Consider the following 20676-nt stretch of genomic DNA (forward strand, 5'->3'; position numbering starts at 1 on the left):
GTTATTCTAGACAAGGCTCTTCTGTGTCTTTATAGTATCATTCTCACACAAGTCATTTGCTGAAGGCCCAAGCCTATTCTACGCCATCTACTGAGTGGCGAGCCTGAGCGGCGCAGCGGTCTTAGGCACTACATCTCAGTGCTAGAGGCGCCACTACAGTTCGAATCCAGCTGTGATTGGGAGTCCCATAGGGTGGCGCACAATACGCCGTGTCGTCCGGGTTTAGCCGTCATTGTAAATAAGAATTTGTTCTTAACTGACTTGCCTAGTTAAATAAAACTTGTGTTGATATCGGCAAATGTGTTTTGACATTGCACATTTTATTCAGGCAGAAAAATGTATGTAAACGGAGCTCAATTGATTTCATTGTTTACTGTCAATGACTACTATCAACAAGGATCCCTCGTGATCTTATTTTACTACATGTAATAGTGCTGTTCTATAATAACTTGTACACCCATCCCCCACGTCGGCATACTTCGTCCGCATTCTTCTCTGCAATGGGGCCTAGACTGGGCATGCGTTGATTTTCCAGTCGTTCATGGGGGATGAACGAGTAGGAGGGCGCTCTTGTATCACGGTTGCTGTAGTGAAGGCCGTTCCTTGGCGATACAATCAGACGAGAAGTGGGGGTGGTGAGAGAAAAAAAGCTAACAGGCTAGGTCGCTCTTTGTTTCTGGTTAGCGTTGGAAATCGAAGAGACCTATCGGCGAAGGGTGATTTCAATGTAAGTCAGATTCAACAGTTTTATTTTTAATACTTCGTCGATAGTATCCTTATTCCGATTATTGATACGTAATTTCAGTTTCTAACACCTTTTGCTTATCGTTGGGTTGGAAGGAACGTTAGCATCTAGACCGACATATTTATTAGTCTTGTATGCAGTGCAGACTGGCGGCAGAGTGAAATGAATGAATTGTGTTTTTGGTAAATGTATCTGTCTAGCTAGAGCGGGGGTACGGGATGCAGGTTGGATCAATCAACTGAAAGGATTGTTTAACTTTTACTCTCTTGCTGCATCTCCAAAGTCAGCAAAATAACCCAATTCTCACCATACATTTTGTAACGACAGCATGTTCTGCTAGTAGAGACTATACCAGCTAACGTTAGCCAACTGTCTGGCAGTGTTTTTGTTTTTAGTTTTCATTTTATACACTTACTATGTAGCTAGAAAACAATGTTTGTTAGCACATCACACGAGTGAATGGTTTCTGACCTGTGTCGTAAACGGAACTGAGTTACTATACATAGCTAGCTTTCTAGCCAAGTGAAGCTACGCTAAATACACCGTACACCACATTAGCTTAGCATCCGCTAACTTTTTTTTTACGTTGGTTAGTTAGCTTCTTATAACTAAATATTTAGCAAGTAGTTAATGAAGTCTTTAATTAATTAGCTATCTAACGTTACCCAGTTAGCTACTGTAGTTCAATTTCTACGATTACCAACTGCAACCGGCAACTAAGTCCCACTAGCTAGCTAAATATCCGTGTTTTACTAACGCTAGCTAGCTTATGTCAAGTCGCCGGTAGCGGGTTTACAGTACCAAGCTACTACTGTCTCACCAAAGAGAATGCATCACTCCTTGGACATAACTGTTCAATCTCTAGTGAGGAGGAACGACAGTAGATTCCACTATCAATCGTTTAAATAGCTAGCTATAACGTGACTCGTCTCACTAACATGTCGACATCTCTACCCACACATCATGGTTGCTATTTACCTTTATTTAGTTTCTTCTGTCGGGAGTGTATTGGGCTTCTTTTTATGCATGCAGCTGCTGCTGGGCAGCATCATCCGAATCACCTCGTCTAAGGTTTCCAAACAAGAACTCTCCTCCTTCTGTCAATCGCCACACACTGGGAAAAATATTTAGTCATTAGAGCATATTTCTCTCCAACTATCTATGTGCAATTATTATATTTGAGGAAAGCAATTATTAATACAAGTAAACCATTTATAATTTATTTGTGATATGGGTTGTATTATCAAAGGCGGGCCACTCTTTATGTCATCATCTAGAGGTCTTTAGGTGGGCCTGTGCAAACTGAACATAAACAGAACATTGGTGTCTTTCAACAAATCAAATGCTTCACAACGAACAGGTGTAGACTAACTTCCCAACAATGCAGAGAAAAATATAAAAAATAATAACATGAGGAATATCCAAAATGCACAGCGATAACTTGGCTATATACAGGGGTACCCGTACTGAGTCGATGTGCAGGGGTACGAGGGAATTGAGGTAGATAGCTATGTACATATAGGTAGGGGTAAAGTGACCAGGCAACAGGATAGATAATAAGCAGTAGCGTATATGATGAGTCAGAGTTAGTGCTTAAGGGGGTCAATGCAGACAGTCTGTGTAGCTATTTAGTTAACTATTTAGCAGTCTTATGGCTTGGAGGTAGAAACTGTTAAGGGCCCTTTTGGTTCCAGCGTTGGTACCGCTTCCTGTGCAGTAGCAGAAAGAACAGTCTATGACTTGGGTGGCTGGAGTCTGACAATTTCTAGGGCCTTCCTCTGACCCCACCTGGTATAGAGCTCATGGAATTCAGGGAGGTCGGCCCCATATTTTACATTTACATTTTAGTCATTTAGCAGACGCTCTTATCCAGAGCGACTTACAGTAGTGAACGCATACATTTCATAAAAAAATTTTTTCTCGTACTGGTCCCCCGTGGGAATCGAATCCACAACCCTGACGTTGGAAACACCATGCTCTACCAACTGAGCCACACGGGACACAGTGATGTACTGTGCCTTACGCACTACCCTATGTAGTGCCTTGCATTTGGATGCCAAGCGATGATGCAGCCTGTCAAGATGCTCTCAATGGTGCAACAGTATAACTTATTGAGGATCTGAGGGCCCTTGCCAAATCTTTTCAGCCTCCTGTGGGGGATGAGGCATTGTCGTACCTTCTTCGGGACTGTTGGTGTGTGTGGACCATGTTCATTCTTTAATGGAGTTGTTCGCGGCCGTGCAGTTGTGGCTGAACAGGGAGTGCAGGAGGGGACTCAGCACGCACCCCTGGAGCGGCCCCATTTCGAGGGTCAGTGTGGCTGATGTGTTTTTGCCTGCGCTCCTACTTTTGTCTTAAGTTGAGAATGCTTGGGCTAATATCTTGACAAAATGAGCCACCTTGTGACTGAAGCAGAAACTGGCTATCAAATAAACTAACTCAGGTTCTGCCAGTCTAGTGTCTTTATTTTCTACATATTTTCTAGTCCTACTTGTGTATATTTGTGCTAGCTGTGCATATTAACACAAAACATACTCAAATGACTACATAAAGGCTGTCTTGAGAATTGGATCTTGTTATTCAGACCAACTGGTGCATTTTGGGTCATTTGGGCACATCCGAATCTGTTGCCATCTGCACCCATTCAACATAGCTGAGATTTACGTTTTTATTACTTTTGAACAAAATAACTTTTTGGGGTTCTCATACGCTTACAATTTTTATTTTACCTTTATTTAACTAGACAAGTCAGTTAAGAACAAATTCTTATTTTCAATGACGGCCTAGGAACAGTGGGTTAACTGCCTTGTTCAGAGGCAGAACGATGATGTTTTGATTCTTGCTTGAAAAGTTGCTAAGATTATATTTGGTTGTCGTCTTTTGAAAAATAACTTTTTTGAATGCATCAATTGTTAGCTAGAATCCTAAGGCTCATTGATAAATGCTGTGGCAAAAGCTAGCCAAAGAGCCGTTTTTCTGGTTGAGTTATTTAAGTATAATGCAGTTGATTTGTGATAATGACACACATATTATATTAAGCAGGATATTCAATCGAGCCTTAAAATCAAATTATAATACCATATGTCTGCTGCAGAGGGACAAGAGTCATGAGAAAACATGTTTTTTTGATCTGTCATGAAATAAAATTGCAAATAAATGCCTCCCTATTTAAAAAGATAATGGAAAACAAGCTATGAAGGAAAACCACTGGAGATTTGGTGCAGGTACAGCCAACAAACGCAAACAAATATTGCAAAATTGTCAACTACAATTTGGTCAGTATCATCTGTAATTTGTCCTCTCTGCAGAGTGGAGCTTGGTGCTGTCACATTCTCAGACTCAACTGAGAGATGTCCACCTCAGACCCCCCCATGGGAGGGACGCCTCGGCCGGGCCCCTCTCCAGGACCGGGGCCTTCTCCAGGAGCCATGATGGGCCCCAGCCCTTCCCCGGGCTCTGCTCATAGCATGATGGGACCCAGCCCTGGTCCTCCAGCCTCTGGGCACTCCCACCCACAACAGGGGCCCTCAGTATATCCTCAGGAGAATATGCATCAGATGCACAAAGTAAGACAGAAAATGGACATATCCATAACTGTAATGTATGCGGTACCATTTTATGACAACTTTTTTTTTTTATATACTAGATTAGCATTCATCTATTCTTCTTTTACCGTACATAAATGTATGTGCTATCTAAGTAGGACATGCTTATGTCAATGTATTAATGTGTGTTGTCTTCTCTTAGCCTATGGAAGGCATGCATGAGAAGGGCATGTCTGATGACCCTCGCTATGGACCGATGAAGAGCATGGGCATGAGACCAGGTGGAAGCCACATTGGAATGGGACCCCCTCCTAGCCCCATGGATCAACATTCTCAAGGTACAATACCATGGGGTACTGATTAGATTGTAAAGAGGATAGAGGAAACATTGACTCTGTTATTGAAGGACCTTTACACAAAAGGTTAACTTATTAGCTTTCCATATGATCTAAATATGGGGATTATGATTTTAGACTTAAGCACAATTGTCATTAAAGCCAATTACCTGAAAAGAGGAACTGTGAACTCTAACTCGTGTAGACGCATGTGCACTTGTACTGTGAACTCAACCAGCTAGTTTCTCCTCTTTCACTTCTGTCGTTTTGTTGGGTAGCGTGAGCAGCAGACGCTCAGTGGAGGGGCGGGGCATGAGGCCTCCCCTTTCAGACAATGACGGTGGCAGCTGTCTGCTACAAAACTACTCAGTCACCAAGGAGAGAGGGACAGGGAGACAGAGGGACTGTTGAAATACTGTAACACAGGAGAGGGTATTTTTCTGTTGACTCTTCTATCCTGTATTGACTGGTGTGACAGAGGGCGAGGCTCAGCTGTAATGTGTGCATGTCTGTTAGAGACTGATTTGTAAAGTGTTTGTATTACCAGTCCAGCTCATAATCATAATACCAGTCTGGATTTGGTTAACATTTCTCCTGGTCTGTTAGCATCCATTTCGCCACCATTGTTGATGTATCTAGCCATTATTTTAGTCATTCAAATCAGTTCCCCACTGTTCTCAGTTAAAGGGACAGTCATGCCCTACCATTCCCAGGGAAGATGACTTTTCTCACATGTGCTGTTGTCTCTCCTCCCCAGGCTACCCCTCTCCACTGGGGGGATCTGAGCACTCTCCCAGCCCTGTGCCAGCCAACGGCCCCCCCCCCCGTCCCCATGATGCCCTCTGGCCCAGGTGTCCCCATGGAGGGCGGTGACCCCCAGGCCATGGGCCAGCAGAACCGCGTTGGGGTCCCAGGTCCGGGTAGTGGTTCTGGACCAGGTGGGGTTGGGCCAGGTGGACCTACCCCTTTCAACCAAAACCAGCTACACCAGCTCAGGGCCCAGATCATGGCCTACAAGATGCTGGCTCGCAGCCAGCCCCTGCCAGACCACCTGCAGATGGCCGTGCAGGGCAAGAGGCCCATGCCAGGGATGCAGCCAGGGATGCCCAACATGCCCCCTTCCTCTGGGCCTGGGGCGGGGCCTGGACAGCCACCAGCAAACTACAACAGACCTCATGGTGAGGGGGGGGGGTACAAAGTTATGCTACACAGTCTGTCAATGAGTTTTGCAACCCTATGAATGACACAGAAATGCTGTCTGTCTCAAACAAAGAAAATAAATAATTTGTATGCTGAACACGGACCCCTGGTGGTGAAATTTAAACACATGTTCTCAGTTCAGGCACCATTTTCTACATTAACTAGACTTCAGTAGGCATGAATTCCCAGGCAGTGTCTGATCATATCTAATGTCATCTTGCAGGAATGGTAGGCCCAAACATGCCTCCTCCAGGACCCTCAGGTGTTCCCCCTGGTATGCAGGGACAGCCCACCAATGGGCCCCCTAAACAATGGCCCGAAGGTGAGCCTCCTCTTGACCCCTGGGCAGTGATTCACCTGTGTGTGAAAGGGCACTAGTCTGTAGTGTTTTTAGTCCATGTTCTTCTCTTTTCTGAGCTGATAATTTCACCAGACCTATCATAAGGGTAGGCCGTCATTGTAAATAAGAATTTGTTCTTAACTGACTTGCCTAGTTAAATAAAAATTAAACAAGTAATACGCACATATTGAACAGATAATCATTGCACCAAAACACTCTGTTGGATGGTAGAACTAATAACTCTTCAATGCCATATGTTCTAGGGCCCATGGTGAATGCTGCTGCTCCATCCAGTGCCCCCCAGAAGCTGATTCCCCCTCAGCCCACTGGCAGACCCTCCCCTGCTCCCCCCTCCGTGCCTCCTGCTGCCTCCCCGGTCATGCCCCCCCAGACCCAGTCCCCTGGGCAGCCCCCACCGATGGTGCTGCACCAGAAACAGAACCGCATCACGCCCATCCAGAAGCCCCGTGGCCTGGACCCAGTGGAGATCCTCCAGGAGAGAGAGTACAGGCTGCAGGCTCGTATCACCCACCGTATCCAGGAGCTGGAGCATCTACCAGGGTCTCTGGCCGGAGACCTGCGCACCAAAGCCAACATCGAGCTCAAGGCCCTGAGGCTGCTAAATTTCCAGAGACAGCTGCGTCAGGAGGTAGTGGTGTGCATGCGTCGTGACACGGCCCTGGAGACAGCCCTCAACGCTAAGGCCTACAAGCGCAGCAAGCGGCAGTCCCTCCGCGAGGCCCGCATCACAGAGAAACTGGAGAAGCAACAGAAGATTGAACAGGAGCGCAAACGACGCCAGAAACACCAGGTAGACAGAGGGGTCGGGACAGAAACACCAGGTAGACAGAGGGGTCGGGACAGAAACACCAGGTAGACAAAGGGGTCGGGACAGAAACACCAGGTAGACAGAGGGGTCGGGACAGAAACACCAGGTAGACAGAGGGGTCGGGACAGAAACACCAGGTAGACAGAGGGGTCGGGACAGAAACACCAGGTAGACAGAGGGGTTGGGACAGAAACACCAGGTAGACAGAGGGGTCGGGACAGAAACACCAGGTAGACAGAGGGGTCGGGACAGAAACACCAGGTAGACAGAGGGGTCGGGACAGAAACACCAGGTAGACAGAGGGGTCGGGACAGAAACACCAGGTAGACAGAGGGGTCGGGACAGAAACACCAGGTACACAGAGGGGTCGGGACAGAAACACCAGGTACACAGAGGGGTCGGGACAGAAACACCAGGTACACGGAGGGGTCGGGACAGAAACACCAGGTAGACGGAGGGGTCGGGACAGAAACACCAGGTAGACAGAGGGGTCGGGACAGAAACACCAGGTACACAGAGGGGCCGGGACAGAAACACCAGGTAGACAGAGGGGTCGAGACTAAAGTTCACAACCTAGATGTCAGGTGATCCTCGCATTCTTGTAAGACCTCCAGTGTTTTGCGTTGTATTGTGTAGACACTAATATTCTGAGGTTTTTGTACAGGAATACCTTAACAGCATCCTGCAGCATGCTAAAGACTTCAAGGAGTACCACCGCTCCATCACAGCCAAGCTCCAGAAGGCCACCAAGGCTGTGGCCACGTACCACGCCAACACTGAGCGCGAGCAGAAGAAGGAGAACGAGCGCATTGAGAAGGAGAGAATGAGGAGGCTGATGGTGAGTGACCACACAGCTGCATGCTTGTTTACACACTCACTATTAAATAGCCATAGATCTACTCTCACACCCAGTGCCTCTAACACCTGTCGTCAATGTGTGTGTCCTTCCCTAGGCTGAAGATGAGGAGGGCTACCGTAAGCTCATTGACCAGAAGAAAGACAAGCGTCTGGCCTACCTGCTGCAGCAGACAGACGAGTACGTGGCCAACCTCACCGATCTGGTCAGAGCCCACAAGGCTGATCAGGCCTTAAAGGACAAGAAGAAGAAAAAGAAGAAAAAGAAGAAGAAGGTGATGAATGAGGCCAAGGACAAATGTTGAAAGTGCATCTTTCTGAAGTTCCATTTGTTGTATTGTGTTACCTTGTGTTTTACTGCGATATGCAACCCCTTGTGTTTCCGTTGTTGAGCCTGTCATTGCAATATGAGAAACTGATGTTCATGTTCCCTAGAAGCCAGAGAGTGGGGAGGGCCAGCCTCCTGCCCTGGGACCCGACGGAGAGGTGAGTTTCAGATCCCAGTGAAAGATTTGGTCCGATAAAATCCAGACAATTTCCCCCCAAGCTTTTTTACAAAGTCATCTTCTCTGCCATCGGTTCATGAAGAACGATATAATGAACGAATGTTGAGTGATGGGGCTTACATTTTAACTAATAGGCCCTTTTCGTGTCTGGTAATAGGCCCTTTTCATGTCTGGTAATAGGTCCTTTTCGTGTCTGGTAATAGGCCCTTTTCGTGTCTGGTAATAGGCCCTTTTCGTGTCTGGTAATAGGCCCTTTTCGTGTCTGGTAATAGGCCCTTTTCGTGTCTGGTAATAGGCCCTTTTTGTGTCTGGTAATAGGCCCTTTTCGTGTCTGGTAATAGGCCCTTTTCGTGTCTGGTAATAGGCCCTTTTCGTGTCTGGTAATAGGCCCTTTTCGTGTCTGGTAATAGGCCCTTTTTGTGTCTGGTAATAGGCCCTTTTCGTGTCTGGTAATAGGCCATTTGCCTCATGATGTGTTGATAAGAAACCGAAAAGTAGCATTGTTTCCAGGCTCCCTGTTTTTCACAAGGCCACAGGAATACTTGTTTAATTTACCATGAAATGATCATATTGGCAGGTAATATATCACACAGTTTCCAGTCAATTTCTCACTCACTCCCTCTTCCACTCTCAGCCTCTGGATGAGACCAGTCAGATGAGTGACCTGCCTGTGAAGGTGATCCATGTAGACAGTGGGAAGATCCTGACTGGGCTGGACGCGCCCCGGGCTGGCCAGCTGGACACCTGGCTGGAGATGAACCCTGGGTCAGTTAAACACAGCTAGCTAGGAGACACGCTTGTTTACCCAGACTGTGGGAATAATGAGGACACGAGAGCCTGAGGAATATGAAATACCATTTTCCTTTGGAAAGGATGAACATTGTACACAGCTAAATGCTTTTCACACTGTTGCTTAGCCATAAGTACATAAACACTGTCATCTCAGAACAATGACATCAGGCATCACAACTAATCATTTGAACTTTTCTCCTGCAGGTATGAAGTGGCTCCTCGTTCAGACAGCGAGGACAGTGGCTCAGAGGAAGAGGAGGTATGTACCTTAGAGACCACAATGCTCTCTCCTTACCCCTACTTTCCCCTTTTAATATATTTATATCGTAAACCTCAAGTCACCTTAAATAAATGTAAGCAGACCGCCGTGGATGAGACCTTGCGTGTGGAGTCTGTTCAGAGGCGTACCACTTTTGCCTTGGGCTATCAGAAACTAGGCCATTACCAAGCCCAAACTGATGTAACCCTTTCTCTGCATTGTGTACTATGAAGCTTATATTCATGTAAATCAAAACATATTGTGCTGTAAATATCTTTACTGAAACAGAGATATTTTCCAGATTAATTTTAATCCTGACCAGTTCATGGGACAAGCCGTGTTCTAGTTTCCATAAAGCATATTTTATTCCGATTCGATAACATGTCTTTTGACTTGACCTTGGCTGAGACAATTTGAGCCAGGCTGTGTGGCATCTGTATCTGAGTCCATCTTCTTGCTCCGTTCACCTCAGGAGGAAGAGGAGGAGCCCCAGCCTTCCCAGGCTCCAACTGAGGAGAAAAAGAAGATCCCAGACCCCGACACAGAGGACGTGTCCGAGGTCGACGCCCGCTACATCATCGAGGGAGCCAAGCAGGATGTGGATGATGAGTATAACAGTGCCGAGGCGGCGTTCGCCCGAGGCCTGCAGTCTTACTACGCTGTGGCCCACGCCGTCACTGAGACGGTGGACAAACAGTCCACACTGCTGGTCAACGGGCAGCTCAAACATTACCAGGTACACAGTCTACCCACGTCACAGTAACATGATTTCCCATACACAATGCACGCTGTAGTGTTTCATTACCTTTCACAATGCTTACAAGAAGTAACGAGGTCAAAAAAGAAGAGATGACACATGACCAAAGCCATGCACACCTGATGACCATGTGAGACAGTAGAATGACTGGTTTGTGTCCCTCTCTCCTCGTAGATCAAGGGCTTGGAGTGGCTGGTGTCTCTGTACAATAACAACCTGAATGGGATCCTGGCTGATGAGATGGGACTGGGCAAGACCATCCAGACCATCGGCCTCATCACCTACCTCATGGAGCACAAGCGCATCAACGGCCCCTTCCTCATCATCGTGCCCCTCTCGTGAGTCCCTAGTTGGTTCTCAGCTCCTTTATGGACCGGGACTGATGTAGTATTTCTGTTGTTTCAATCGAGATGTTCGCCTGTAATTATACGGATACAAGCCCAAAAGGGCTGTTATGGGTATTTTCCACGGTCATAGATATTTTTGCCTTGTGTTATGTCAGTGTGACTTGTGGTGGACAGAGCAAGTGTATGTTTATCAATTTATCTCCCGTCTTTGTTTTCAGAACTCTGTCCAACTGGGTGTATGAGTTTGATAAGTGGGCTCCAACTGTGGTGAAAGTCTCTTACAAAGTGAGTAGCCCTTTTCAATGCTTCTTCCAGGGTGAAGTTTGACATTTGCGTAGTAGGTGGTCCGCATGTACATGTGAATATCCTTTGATTATAATGTTCAGTAGAAGTAAAGTTGATGTGTGTTCTACTACGTCTCTGTCCAGGGCTCCCCACAAGCTCGCCGGGCTTTCCTCCCCATCCTGCGCAGCGGCAAGTTCAATGTACTGCTCACCACCTACGAGTACATCATCAAAGACAAGCAAGTGCTGGCTAAGGTAGGCACCCACCTCTTCAAATCACCCTGTGCAATAGAAATGGCCCTAGTCAGACAGGTAAACCTATGGAAACTTCCATTTCAACTTCTCACGCCACTGTACTCTTTCCCTCTCAGCTGCGATGGAAGTACATGATAGTGGACGAGGGCCACCGTATGAAAAACCACCACTGTAAGCTGACTGTGGTTCTGAACACTCACTACCTGGCCCCGCGGCGTCTGCTGCTGACCGGCACCCCGCTGCAGAACAAGCTGCCGGAGCTCTGGGCCCTGCTCAACTTCCTGCTGCCGACCATCTTCAAGTCCTGCACAACTTTCGAGCAGTGGTTCAACGCCCCCTTCGCCATGACCGGAGAGAAGGTGGGTTAGTCAGGGCTCTGGAGAGGGGTGTTTTGGAGACATTGGGGTCATCATGGCTGGACTCTTACCCCACTCTCTCTCGACCCTAGGTGGATCTGAACGAGGAAGAGACCATCCTGATTATCCGTCGTTTGCACAAAGTGCTCCGCCCCTTCCTGCTGCGCAGACTGAAAAAGGAAGTGGAGTCCCAGCTGCCTGAGAAGGTCTGACTCCTGTCAATCACTTGGCTTTCAGTCTCCAAGGACAATAAAGATCAATCAATTGATTCTTTCAGTGCTTTAAACTCATATCAATGCAATGTTTTAACCTTTTCTCTCCGTGTGTGTGTGTGTGTGTGTGTGTGTGTGTGTGTGTGTGTGTGTGTGTTTCCCAGGTGGAGTATGTGATCAAGTGTGACATGTCAGCCCTGCAGAGAGTGCTGTACAGACACATGCAGGCTAAGGGTGTGCTGCTCACCGACGGCTCTGAGAAAGACAAGAAAGTAAGGAGGAGTAGAGAACCCCCTCACTGCTCTCCATACACCCCCTAACAACTGACTGGGGGTCAGTTATACTGGGCTGTTTAGATGGTTACTACAGGATGACTAACTGCAGAGTGTTGTGTTTCAGGGTAAAGGAGGCACCAAGACCCTGATGAACACCATCATGCAGCTGAGGAAGATCTGTAACCATCCCTACATGTTCCAGCAGATCGAGGTACAGTACAAGGGCCTACCTCAACTCTTCCATGAATTGAGAAGAGATGTTGACTGAAGTGTAAGATTGTGGTTAAAGCTTCTCATTTTAACCGAATAGCTGTGACTCGTCTGTTCACAGGAGTCCTTCTCTGAGCATTTGGGATTCACTGGAGGCGTAGTGTCTGGGTAAGCAAAGCATCTGCTGACGTTGCATGTTGATGCTTCATGGTCTTGTGGTTGATCTTACTGTGTGTGGCGCGTTCCCTCATCCACCCCTCTGTTCTCGTCCCCTGCTCCCTCCAGACCTGACCTGTACCGCGCCGCTGGGAAGTTTGAGCTGCTAGACCGTATCCTGCCCAAGCTGAGGGTCACCGACCACAAGGTCCTGCTCTTCTGTCAGATGACTTCCACCATGACCATCATGGAGGACTACTTTAGCTGGCGCAACTTTAAGTACCTGCGTCTGGATGGTGAGAGGCGGGATAGGAAAGTTATTAAGTCTGGTGCTGGGAAAATGAATTTAAGACAAATTCCAGAAGTATTTTGTACTATGAGAAATACAGAACTATGTGTAGGATTTGTTTTGTATTTACAGTATGCAGTTTACTAGAACACAATGGCTCAACATTGTGATGTGGGGAGGCTGATGTATGATCTCAAGCTGAGCTCATGTTATTTGCATATCCCTCCTGCTGTTGTCCTGTGGAAACTGGTAACTAACACCATTGGTTCTTTGTCTCCATAGGAACCACTAAGGCTGAGGATCGTGGGATGCTTTTGAAGACCTTCAATGACCCCGCCTCTCAGTACTTTGTGTTCCTGCTCAGCACCAGGGCCGGCGGGCTGGGCCTCAACCTTCAGTCTGCTGACACCGTGGTCATCTTTGACTCAGACTGGAACCCACATCAGGTTCAGCTCATTACCCTCTACTGTCTTCTGTTGTGATCTAGGAATCTCACTGGAGTTATTGATATATATATATATATTTACAAAACAGCTAGGATTAGTGGCTATTGAGGTAACAGCCAACTCCCATGTCCTGCCCCCCCCCAACTCTGATCACTCACCCCTCTCTTTCTCTCTCCCTGCCCTGTACAGGACCTGCAGGCCCAGGACAGAGCCCACCGTATCGGGCAGCGGAACGAGGTGCGTGTGTTGCGTCTCTGCACCGTTCAAAGTGTGGAGGAGAAGATCCTGGCGGCGGCCAAGTACAAGCTGAACGTGGACCAGAAGGTCATCCAGGCCGGCATGTTCGACCAGAAGTCGTCGAGTCACGAGCGCCGTGCCTTCCTGCAGGCCATCCTGGAGCATGAGGAACAGGACGAGGTCGGGGCCCCGGGGGGCTGGCGCGCTGGGGGGGCGTTGGTGGGTGTGATCATGACCGTCCACCACACTTCCCAACCACCCACACGCCTCCCTACCATTTAACCTTTCTTTACTTCTTTCTCTCCTCCTCTCTACCTTCTGGATTTAGGGGCTGTTTCTTTTTTTTAGATTTGGTTTCCCCTCTTCTCCTCTTCCTGCTTCTTCTTTAAAAATGTTTACTTTTTTATTTATTTAATGAAGCACTTTTTCAACAACATAGAACAGACTTCCAGCTAGGAAGGCTACTATCTATACTTGACAGTTAGTAGGAGCAGTGGTTTCTTGGTAGACGTATGCATCACACCTATTGTAGGTTATTCACTCCAATACATCACGCGCTACATGTTACAATGCACTTTATATGATACTAACATAACTGATAAGCATTCAAGAATTCTAGTTCAGAGATGTGGCTCTGAGGCACCACTAACAGCCCTGTGCTCACCCTTTCTATTGTCTACAGGAGGAGGACGAGGTGCCTGATGATGAGACCGTCAATCAGATGATTGCCAGGAGCGAGGAGGAGTTTGACCAGTTCATGGTCAGTCCCATAATTCTTCAAGATTTAGAGTAATGTAGTCTGAGTCTTGCTTGAGGCAACTGGAGGCTTCACTGTCAATCTCTAGACTGAAGACTTCCCTGTTGGAGGCTTTGACACAACCTCAAGTCTGATAAAATGACATCCATGCATAGACTTAAGATGGAAATCTACCATTCTTCAACTGTTTTTTTCCTCTTTTCTTACACTGTACCTCCCCCTCTCCCCTCCAGCGTATGGACCTGGACCGGCGCCGTGAGGACGCCCGCAACCCCAAGAGAAAGCCCCGTCTGATGGAGGATGACGAACTGCCCACCTGGATCCTAAAGGATGATGCTGAGGTGGAGAGGCTCACCTGTGAGGAGGAGGAGGAGAAGATGTTTGGTCGCGGCTCTCGCCAGCGCAAGGAGGTGGACTACAGCGACTCACTCACAGAGAAGCAGTGGCTCAAGGTCAGCTATCCAACTGTTGTAGTTGAAAAAGATTTGAGTTAATAATTGAGTCCGATAACAGATCTATGACCTGGAATGCTGATGTGTGGTTCCCTCTCCAACAGGCCATAGAGGACGGTAATCTGGAGGACCTCGAGGAGGAGGTGCGTCACAAGAAGACGACCCGGAAGCGCAAGCGAGACCGTGACGACATGCCCGGCCCGGCCACGCCCAGCTCCAGCGGTGGTCGCAGCCGTGACAAGGACGAGGAGGTCAAGAAGGCCAAGAAACGCGGGCGCCCTCCGGCTGAAAAACTGTCCCCTAACCCCCCGTCCCTCACCAAGAAGATGAAGAAGGTGGTGGACACTGTCATCAAGTACAAGGACGGGTGAGTTGGTGGGCTCCTATGTCTGGATGACAACTCAGTGAAGGTCAGCACATGACAACATACACAAACACAACCTACTTTGTCATGTAATGGTCAGAACAGAGCATGTTGAGGTGGACTAATCCCGGAGTTTCCCTGTTCTCCTATTTCACAGCAGCAATGGGCGCCAGCTGAGTGAAGTCTTCATCCAGCTGCCCTCCCGCAAGGAGCTGCCTGAGTACTACGAGCTCATCCGCAAGCCTGTCGACTTCAGGAAGATTAAGGTATGGCACTAACCCATTAATGTATTGGTTATAAGACTAAATCAAATCAAACTTTATTTGTCACATGCGCCGAATACAACAAAGGTAGACCCTACCGTGAAATGCTTACTTACAAGCCCTTAACCAACAGTGCAGTTCAAGAAGAGTTAAGAATATATTTACCAAATAAACGAAATAATAAAATATAACAATAACAAGGCTATATACAGGGTGTACAGTGTGCGGGGGTACAGGTTAGTTGAGGTAATTTGTACATGTAGGTAGGGGTGAAGTGACTATGCATAGATAATAAATGGTGAGTAGCAGCAGTGTACAGAACAAATGGGGGGGGGGTGTCAATGTAAATAGTCCGGTGGCCATTTGATGAATTGTTTAGCAGTCTTATGGCTTGGGGGTAGAAGCTGTTAAGGAGCCTTTTGGTCCTAAACTTGTCGCTCCGGTACCGCTTGCCCTGTGGTAGCAGAGAAAACAGTCTATAACTTGGGTGACTGTTGTCTCTGACAATTTTAATGGGCTTTCCTCTGACACCGCCTATTATATAGGCCCTGTATGGCAGGAAGCTTGGCCCACTGATGTACTGGGCCGTATGCACTACCCTCTGTAGCGCCTTAAGGTCAGATGCCGAGCAGTTGCCATACCAGGCGGGGATGCAACCGGTTAGGATGCTCTCGACGGTGCAGCTGTATTACCTTTTGAGGATCTGGGGACCCATGCCAAATCTTTTCAGTCTCCTGAGGGGGAATAGGTTTTGTCGTGGTCGCTTCACGACTGTCTTGGTGTGTTTGGACCATGATAGTTCGTTGGTGACGTGGACACCAAGGAACATGAAACTCTCAACCCGCTCCACTACAGCCCCGTCGATGTTAATGAGGGCCTGTTCAGCCCGCCTTTTCCTGTAGTCCACGATCAGCTCCTTTGTCTTGCTCACATTGAGGGAGAGGTTGTTGTCCTGGCACCACACTGCCAGTTCTCTGACCTCCTCCCTATAGGCTGTCTCATCGTTGTTGGTGATCAGGCCTACCACTGTTGTGTCGTCAGCAAACTTAATGATGGTGTTGGAGTCGTAGGTGAAAAGGGAGTACAGGAGGGGACTAAGTACACACTCCTGAGGGGCCCCAGTGTTGCGGATCAGCGTGGCAGATGTATTGTTGCCTACTCTTACCACCTGGAGACGGCCTGTCAGGAAGTCCAGCATCCAGTTGCAGAGGGAGGTGTTTAATCCCAGGGTCCTTAGCTTAGTGATGAGCTTCGTGGGCACTATGGTGTTGAACACTGAACTGTAGTCAATGAACAGCATTCTCACATAGGTGTTCCTTTTGTTCAGGTGGGTAGCACTTCATGGCTACCGACGTGAGTGCCACGGTGCGGAAATCATTTAGGCAGGTTACCTTCGCTTCCTTGGGCACAGGGACTATGGTGGTCTGCTTGAAACATGTAGGTATTACAGACTCAGGGAGATGTTGAAAATGTCAGTGAAGACACTTGACAGTTGGTCCGCGCATGCTTTGAGTACACGTCCTGGTAATCCGTCTGACCCTGCGGCTTTGTGAATGTTGACCTGTTTAAAGGTAATACTCACATCAGCTACCGAGATTGTTATCACACAGTCATCCAGAACAGCTGGTGCTCTCGTGCATGCTTCAGTGTTGCTTGCTTCGAAGCAAGCATGAAAGGCATTTAGCTCGTCTGGTAGGCTCGTGTCACTGGGCAGCTCGTGGCTGGGTTTCCCTTTAGTCCGTAATAGTTTTCAAGCCCTGCCACATCCGACGAGCGTCAGAGCCGGTGTAGTAGGATTCAATCTTAATCCTGTATTGACGCTTTTCTTGTTTGATGGTTCGTCTGAGGACATAGCGGGATTTCTTATAAGCGTCCGGATTAGTGTCCCGCTCCTTGAAAGCGGCAGCTCTAGCCTTTAGCTCGATGCGGATGTTGCCTGTAACCCATGGCTTCTGGTTGGGATCGGTACGTACAGTCACTGTGGGGACGACGTTGTCGATGCACTTATTCATGAAGCAGATGAATGAGGTTGTATACTCCTCAATGCCATTGGATGAATCCCGGAACATATTCCACTCTGTGCTAGCAAAACAGTCCTGTAGCGTGAGTCACTGGTACTTCCTGCTTTAGTTCTCGCTTGTAAGCAGGAATCAGGATGATGGAATTATGGTCAGATTTGCCAAATGGAGGGCGGGGGAGAGCTTTGTATGAATCTTTGTGTGTGGATTAAAGGTGGTCTAGATTTGTTTTTTTTCCCTCTAGTTGCACATGTGACATGCTGGTAAAACTGATTGAAGTTTGCCTGCATTTAAGTTTTCTTGTTTGCTTATGGCCTTATAGAGTTGGTTGATTGCGGTCTTAGTACCGGCATCTATCTGTGGTGGCAAACAGACGGCTAGGAATAATTTAGATGAGAACTTTCTTCGTAGATAGTGTGGTCTACAGTTTATCATAAGGTAATCTACCTCAGCCGAGCAATACCTCGAGACTTCTTTAATATTAGACATCGCGGGAATCGGCTAGGGCATCACATTCAGTAAAACAGTCCTCATGGGAGGTTAGGGGACTGACAAGTCACATCTAGCTGTCTAGTCCTGATCTTCTCAGTCCTGTGTTGTGCTCTACTGGTCTGATGACTATTCTGATGTCCTCTCCTCTGTTCCCCTCCAGGAGAGGATCCGCAGCCATAAGTACCGCAGCCTGAATGACCTGGAGAAGGATGTGATGCTGCTGTGTAGTAACGCTCAGACCTTCAACCTGGAGGGCTCTCTGGTGAGTGTCCGGCAACAGGGAGGGAGTGAGGGGAGGGCAGACCGTTGTTGGGCATGATAAGACAACGCTGTGGGGGTGCTGGGATATGGAGGGCATGTTTCAGCCTAATGTATTACAGATCCGAGGAGACTTGTCGCAACCTTTATGGTGAATTGAATGGAATCTCTCATACTCTGAAGAAATGTCACAGTAGCCTGTTACCCTGCTGCTGACATCTTCTATATTTCTCTGTGGCGTCTCTCACCCCCCAGATCTATGAGGACTCCATCGTACTGCAGTCAGTCTTCACCAGCGTCAGGCAGAAGATTGAAAAGGAGAAGGAGGAGGAGAGTGAGGGAGAGGACAGTGAGGAAGAAGAAGAGGAGGAGGTGGACGAAGGCTCTGAGTCTGAATGTGAGTGTTACAGTATTTACATATGCACTTAGTGTCATAGTCCACTGTTAAAAGGGCAATCTGCCGTTCAAACAACAACGCCCCCCACCCTCCCTCCACCAGTGTCTGGTAAATAGCTGACTGATGGGGCTGTTGAAACCACTCTCAAATTCATAGACCGCTATGAATGCATAATTATAGTTTTAACCATGTTTTGAGGCTGTACAGTGTTTGTTTACAAAGGAGTAAAACAAGTTTATATTTTTGATTCTGGTGGAATGTGCCAATTTAACTCAGCTCATGAGGCATTTATAACTTATATTCATCAAGAATCAATGGGTGTAAATCATTAATTTAAAAGTCCAAAAATAGATGTTGCAATCAGGGATTGCCCCTTTAAACTATTTAATAATTTGTAGAATTTTTGAAGAATTGTATTCTCATGGATTTGTCCATGCTTCTTCTTTCTCGCTTCTTCTTTCTCTCTCCCTCTCTTTCAGCTCGTTCTGTGAAGGTGAAGATTAAGCTGGGGAGGAAGGAGAAGGAGGGCAGAGGGAAGGGCCAGCGCCGGAGGGGCCGTGGCTCCCGGGCCAAACCTGTAGTGAGCGACGACGATAGCGAGGAGGAACAGGAGGAGGTAAGACACTACTTAACTGTCAATTTAAGCTTCCATTCGAAGCTGTCTACTGTCCTGACTGAAGTTGACCTCTTCTAAGGTCTTTGCACTGAAGGCTGTCTAGCAACACTGATTATTTTGTGTAACTCAAACCAGCAGTATTTTATTTGAATTGTCTTTAACACTTTTTTTCTTGTTTTCAGAAATGTTTTCTTAAATGTCTATAGTAGACTAGGCTGGTGATCAACAAACTATGTTGTATTGGGTTGAAGGATTAAGTGTTTTTTTTTTTTCTTTGGCCTTCTGTTCCAGGCGGGTTCGGCCAGCGGCAGTGAGGAGAACTGAACTGAACCACTCCTGTTCTGTGAGGACCAACGGCCCACTGAGACCCTCGACTGGAACTTATATATTTTACCTAGATTCTATAGCAGGGTGACAAGCCAGTGGAGAGGGGCCTAGTTTTACCTAGATGAGCTGATTTTTAGTGAGACAAATGTATTCCATAGTTAAAATACACCATCAATTAAAAAAAACAAAAATGATAACAAAAAAAACACTTACATATTTAAGCAGGCAATCCTGGTATGAATAGCTGGACTGTATGTCTTTTTGCCTTGTTGTTTTCTCCTGAAAGTGATTTAAGGTGGACAGGGTTTGATTAGCAGACTGATCGTGGACCACAGGGAGAGTTTGCTGACTTTTTAAGTGAGTTTGTTTTGTCGTTTTGTTTCCTTTGAGATGGAGCTGTGTGACCGGAGTCGCTGTGGTTTCTAAGTCCCTTGAATGCATGTCGTTTGGTCTGTGGAAATGCACCTGGGTGTGTCTTTCCATTATATCTCTGTTTAATTTAAGAATACAAGTGAGATAACGGTACGTTCCCCCTTAGGCCTTCCTCCAGCTACGAGTGAGAAGGGAAGGGCGGGACTCTGTCTCCCGTCTGTGTCACTGGATTCCAAAAAGTACAATAAAGGCGTCTCGTAATTAAACTTTCCTCACTGCTGTTGTCTTTATGCACTACACATGATTGATTGCTGTATCCTAAATGTGCTGAATAGAATGAACTGTTAAGGCATCTTTGACTAATTGTAGTTATCTTGTATGTACACTAGATGGCCCTCTCACCTTGACCAGATAACAGTACTGGATGAAAAGCCATCGTCGAAGATTTAGGTGTTTTGTTGTTTAGGTTGAAGATTTTCTCCTTGAGTCTGAACTGTAAACATGCTGACCACTAAATGAATGCTAGTTTGCTATGATAAACTGAATTATAGAAATGATGTATTTTAGGCCACACTGCTTTTAAAGGCTTTTAGCGCTCACACAGTTGTATTTCAAACAGTGTTTCTCTGGGCATGTGTGAGATTCTGCCAGGGCTTCCATGCCTCTGATGTCAGATATACAGCAGTTTCTTCTTCCTCAGGTCACTCACTGACCCTGCTGTGTTTTCCTCTCCCCCTCACACTGCTTTGTTCCAGCCATGGGCTCATGTCATAACACCTGGACAAATACTTTTTCCTGTCTGGAAAGTTTTTCAGTGGAACGATTTTGAATGGGTCTGCTGTAGAGTTTGTTCTCTCAAATGGTTTGTCGATTCATTTTAAGTGACTCTAAAGTGCTACCGTCACCGCATTAACCATGATGGCAGAGATTCTGACTGCGCTGAGACCATCCTCTGACTAGCCTTCTTATCCTATGTGTATATGGGTTTAACATGGCCAGTTTATTTTGTGTTTTTTTTACTTTGTCATTGATCAGAAATGCATTCCAATAAGAAAGCTTATTTGCTAGGAGGGAAATCTGAAGAGATATGAAAGATGGACAAGACTGTGAGTGTTGAAACCAGGAGATCA

General features: G+C 47.0%; 1 pseudogene; it reads left to right on the top strand.

The window, feature by feature from the left end:
• The first annotated feature begins 556 nt into the window (after positions 1-556).
• Positions 557-19812, top strand: LOC115201554 (transcription activator BRG1-like; annotated as a pseudogene).
• Positions 19813-20676: the final 864 nt, after the last annotated feature.

Source organism: Salmo trutta, chromosome 1 (genome assembly GCF_901001165.1).
Source record: "Salmo trutta chromosome 1, fSalTru1.1, whole genome shotgun sequence".
Classification (NCBI taxonomy): domain Eukaryota; kingdom Metazoa; phylum Chordata; class Actinopteri; order Salmoniformes; family Salmonidae; genus Salmo; species Salmo trutta.